We start from the raw sequence: 6,000 nt of genomic DNA, 5'->3' as shown, positions 1-6,000 counted from the left end.
AGATCATTACAGAGTATTGAGTAGAGTTCCCTGTACTATATAATAGGTCTTTATTAGTTATCTATTTTATATATATATAGTAGTGTATATGTGTTTCTTATTTATTTGTTTAATGTCCTTACTCTCCTTCCTATGTCTTGGTTGCATTTTATGAAGTGAATTCAGGTATGCTTCTTGATAACATTCCCTTTCTTTATGTTCTATTATACTTTACTCATTTCTACTTAGTTCTCTCTAACTTTCTTATTTTTTGTAAAGTATTATCATTTTGAGTAATACCTTTCCAGAAAGCCTAAACTTCTACCCTGTCCAAGTTAGGTCTAAAATTACATAGAGACCATGTCTTTACATCCATAAGGTTTTGCCTTAAATATTCTTATTATGTCGATTTCCTTCCTTGTACTTTATTATATCTTTCCACTTCACAAAGTCTAGCTGAGTACAGTGTATTGTAGGCATTCAGCAGATGTTGAACAGATCAACATGTGTCTGATTCCTAAGCATTTATTTCCATTTTTCTGTGTTGCTTATCCTGTTTGGTATCTTAGTATCATGAAACACCAGAGGACTACATCCTAAACCTCTTTTAAATATTTTTCTTTTCTGCAATTAAGTGGGAGTCTGGCTCAGGGGTGAGATAGCTGGCCACATATTCTTCTGCACCAAATGTGTTATTGTGTCAAGCCACCTCTGCATCTGCTCCTGGCTCTCTCATGCCCTCTGGTGGCTGTATGCTGTACACCCCTTCCTACAGTGGTATAAGTAAGAAAATAGCCTACATGAAGACCTAAAATATTCTGTTCCCACAGACTGGATTAGTGTGGGCTGAGCTAAGTAGTAAGAAGAACTAGTGTGACCTATCATGGGACGATTAGATCCAGATCATTAGGAGCTTGGAGCCCCATGCGTGTTCCTTTCCTTGCCATTCAAGGCAAGCTGCCTACAAGCAACACCCCCTACCCCCATCATCCTCTGGTCTTTCGACAGATACGCAATTCTGTGTGTTTCAAGATTTCAATATCTCTAATCCAAAATATCCCTTGTGAGCAAAATCTCTTTTCAATTGCTTAGCACATTTACAGTACCCATTAGAAGTAGGAGAAGTTTCCTCTACACTTGCAAGGTTCAGGATGGCGTGGGTAGGAAGGAAAGCTCATGGAACTAGTATTTATATGGCGCTGAGCAGAACCATCTCAAAAATCCCCTAAACTGCTATATTTATAAAATTCTTATCGGTCATAAGATACAGTCTCAGTTAAAAGTGATACAGTTTTAAGCTATGTGTCATGGAAAGATTAACCACCCAACCCCTTCTGTTCCAGCTCACATATATGCCAAGTAAAGGACATACATTAAATTCTGAAGTTTCATTCCTAAATGAAAAAATGGAGACAACAGTATCACTCCTCCATCACTCAGTTATTTTAGGACTAACGTTAACTTTACTTGGTTTGTACACTGTGTAGTTTTATGCACACAGAAAGGATTAATGACGTGATCATCTACTACAATATATTATAAGCATTCAGGCAATTATACATCTCCTTAAACTTGTAGTTATGAGGAGCATGACACAGTGAGAAGCAGTAACACTCTCAGGTTATTTGACTTATTGTGTTGTAAGAACTCTTTATATATTGTGTAAATAAATATTTATATATTTATATATATATATTATATAAAGTAAACCAAAAGGTCAGCCACAGAATAGAAAAAGTATGTAGTTGACCATTGAACAACATGGGTTTGAGCTGCACAGGTCCTCTTACATGCAGACTTTTTTCAATAAATGCTACTATAGAATAACACTAGCCATGGTTGGTTGAATCCAGGGATGTGGAACCTCAGATACAGAGGACTGACTGTAAAGTTATTTACAGGTTTTCAGTTGTTCAGGGGAGTTACTCAGTTTTCTTGGGTTTCTCTCATGTATACAGGAGGTATATATGTTAGTAAACTTCTGTTTTTCTCCTGTTAATCTGTCTTTTGTTACAGGGGGATCTCAGCCAAGAACCTAGAAGAGTAGAGAGGAAATTATTTTTCCTCCCCACACTCCAAACACAAAGAGTTTTGTTTGTGTTTCTGCTTGGTTTTGGCAATTATTTTTTTTCCTAAAAAAAATGCAAGTTGGATTTTTAGAAGTGTTTAACACACATTTTACCAATGACGGGATCCAAGTTTCACAAATTTTCTCTTTCCCTTCTGAACATGTTACCCACTAATGGTGTCCCTAACCCCTGTGTTATTCAAGGCTCAAATATATACATACATATATATACATATGTATATATACACACACATGCATACACATACATACACATACATACATACACACACATATATATACACATACATATATATGTCAATATGACACTGAAAAGCAGTTGGAAGTGTGAAGCTTGCCCTTTCTTCCCACCAAAGCAAGTGGTAAGTTGAAGAGAATCAGAGATTCTGTATCTGGAATACATATACTTAGAGTAAGAAAGCTTAGTGAATAGGTTGAGAAAAAATCTGAAAGTAAAGATCTTTTAGCCTTGTCAACTTTCTGGCCCACTGGGAAGAGATTATCATTCCGAATGTCATGTGCCAATATGGAGACGATGGTGAAGCAGCTGAGAGGGGATAGCTGAGCCTGGGCTGGGATTTCTAAGCTGACATTTGCAGCCATGTGTCTAGGCAGGGACCCAGAAATTCCTATATTCTCAAGGAGAGAATGCAAAAAAAGTAGCTGTATGTCTGGTTACTACTATGGAGGCAAAGTATCTTGGTCATTATGGGCTACTGCAGACTACTTTGGAGACGAAACTGGCGTGTCAGTCATCGTTCAGGGAGATACAGAGCTCCTTAGGCTCCAGTGGGAAAAAAATCGGCAGCCCAGGAGAGCTATAGCGTTGTGACTAGGTGAGGAGGACAGAATTCATTCCTGTACACTAAAAGGATGCTTATGAATAGGAGCAGACGAACCCAACCTCAGGGATACCAGCCCCCACATAGCCAGAGGAGAGCAGCCTGATGGCCAGCGTGAAACAGCGCAAAACACCAGCCCCAGTCTCATGGTGAGCCCTATGCCGTGGGAACTGTAAGCCTTCTTTTATTCCAAGACGCCGTCTTAGGAGGGAAGAGAGATGGAATAAACAGCCTTAATAGAACTTGGAATTTTAAACTGCCTGTATACTTTCGGAATAGGAATTGTTTGAACCAAAAGAAACTTAAAAATGAGAAAGTGAGATATCATTGTTGAAATATCTAAAATTTCATTTATTCCTATTTCCAGTGAGTTATAGAAGTGAAGCAGATATATACTCTCTCCATATTGAAGGAGTAACTTAAATTCTTAACCCCGCTATACAGGTAGTAAAGTAGAATTCAACCTAGGTCTGTTTTATCACCTCTGCACTGAAACAATTTTTATATGGTTGGCCTTAAGGTATAATTGAATGTCAGTAGAATATTACAGGTTATTATAATTCAGATAAACCATAAATTGAATTTTATTCTTATTATCAATAACATAGAAACTACATACATTAAAAGTCTGCTACAACACAGGAAATGTGTGTGTGTGTGTGTGTGTGTGTGTGTGTATGCATTTGTATATACATATATGTATGGCGATCTAGGTATAACACATTGCTTGAGGGTTGAGGGACATCGTTTTTGTTCAGTAACCAGGCTATGTCACCTGGAGTGGGAAAAATTAAATCATGGAGAGGACTTGCACAAATTATCAGTAAGAACTATACAAAACTTGATATTTCCTGGAACAAACTAGTTTCTGGCTAAAATTCAATCTCTCTTTTCTTTCAGTGTGTCCCAAATGGTCCCACAGATCTCCTTTCTGGGAAATATACCTATAGGGAGCCATGTTAGGAAGTAGTATTCTGTGTTAGGTTTCTGATTTACTAAGATGTTCTGGGGAACCACTTAACTTCTCACAGCTGCAAATTCCTGATGTGAAAATGTAACCTCTCTTTTAGGTGGTTGAAAATAACTGGTGGAAATAATCCAAAAATATTTTGCTAGATCAACGGGAGCTTTAGGTAGTATTTCAAATGTGAGTAAAGAGATCGTGTGTGTGTGTGTGTGCACACGTGTGCGTGTGTTTAAACAAAAATCTGTTTGGGGCAACAGCAAACTACAATGGGGAAAAATTGGTTTTGGAACATAAAAGTCTCTCAATCACCCCAGGGAGCAAATTCTAAATATATGTCACATGAAATATGTATGTGGCAAATGTACCCTGGAAATTCTTTAGCTCTCTGGAAGGAAATAACAATCTTGGGTGTCTTTTATTGTTCTTTAGGGCAACTGTGGTTCTTTTCAGATTGATGATAAGGTGCATTATCTGCATGGTTGAATTTGCTGAGTTGTGAGGGAAACCTGCTAACTGGAAAAGGTGCCAAAGTCAGAAACAGTCTTGATCCTGCCATGTGAGCTATTATATCAGAGCAGTCTCAATATGCAAACTTTGGGAGGAAGTTAAAAGCTTTAACAATAGGTGATGGGAAGGTGTCTCTTTGTGAAAACAATATGGGGAGGGAGCAAAACGTTTTCTCTAAATCATTTTCTCTAAATCAGTTAAGAGAACAGATGCTACTGAACTAAGATTTCATGTACCAATAATAACTATCCATTCTTTTTGCCAGTTTATCCCATCACTAAAACACAAGGCTCTACCTCAACGTATTACCATAATCTAGTGGAATCAAGCAAGGAGTCATCTATCTTATTTTTTTATTTTTATTTTTTAAAATTCATTTTATTTTATTGAAGTATAGTTGCTTTACAGTGTTGTGTTAGTTTCTGGTGTACAGCAAAGTGGTTCAGTTATACACACATATAATAGTTTGCACCTGCTAATCCCAAGCTCCCAGTCCATCCCTTTACTCCCACCCTGACTCTGGCCACCACAAGTCTGTTCTCTATGTCTGTGAGTTTATTTCTGTCTTGTGGATAAGTTCATTTGTGTCATACTTTAGATTCCACATATAAGTGATGTCATACGGTATTTGTCTTTCTCCTTCTGACTTACTTCACTTAGTTTGATAATTTCTAGGTCTATCCATAGTGCTGCAAATGGCATTATTTCATTCTTTCTTATGGCTGAATAGTATTACACTGTATATATATAACACATCTTCTCCTTCATCTGTCAATGGGCATTTAAGTTGTTTCCATATCTTGGCCATTGTAAATAGTGCTGCTATGAACGTAGTGGTGCACGTATCTTTTCAAATTGTAGTTTTGTCTGGATATACGCCTGTGGGATTGCAGGATCATATGGCAGTTCTATTTTTAGTTTTTAAAGGAAGCTCCATACTGTTTTCTGAAGTGGCTACACCAATTTACAAGGAATCATCTATTATAAAAGGACAGGGGGCATCAAGCCAGTTAGTGCTACCATATGGAAGACTCCATGAAATAGCTGTTTTTTAAATATCAGCTATTAATTTTGCCATCATATATACAAACCTAATTACCAAACATATTTAATTCTACACTTTTTTCTTGATAGATTTTATAGTCTTTGTTATTTTGTTTTCAAACAATAAGATTTAAAATGTCATTTCTGTCTTTCTCACTTTCACCTCCCATCAAGGTGTTTCTCTGTTCTCACCCACATACTTGATTGTATTTTAGAATGTAAAGTAAAACAGCTTTTAAAATGATAAGGCTTTCATAAAGTACAAATTGGTAGTGGAAAAACAAGAAGAGAATATATAAAAAAAAAACTCAGATTATGGCTGAATTTCCAAGGAGCTGTGGGGGACTGAATACGTGGGAGTGATAGTTTTTAAAGTGATTAAATGCTATGAATGTCCTTGTAAATTTCACATAATAAATGATATAATTGTATAAATGAATGTTCTGCAGCAGGATATTCTTTCAGTTTGCCGACCTTTTGAAGAAGTGTGAACAGGATCACATGTCATTCATCTTACATGATTTATATACACTTTCTCTAGCTCCTTGAATTATAAAAGTTATTGAGGCAAAAGT

This window comes from Kogia breviceps, chromosome 11, assembly GCF_026419965.1.
Source record: "Kogia breviceps isolate mKogBre1 chromosome 11, mKogBre1 haplotype 1, whole genome shotgun sequence".
Taxonomy (NCBI): domain Eukaryota; kingdom Metazoa; phylum Chordata; class Mammalia; order Artiodactyla; family Physeteridae; genus Kogia; species Kogia breviceps.
This window is presented reverse-complemented; position numbering follows the sequence as displayed.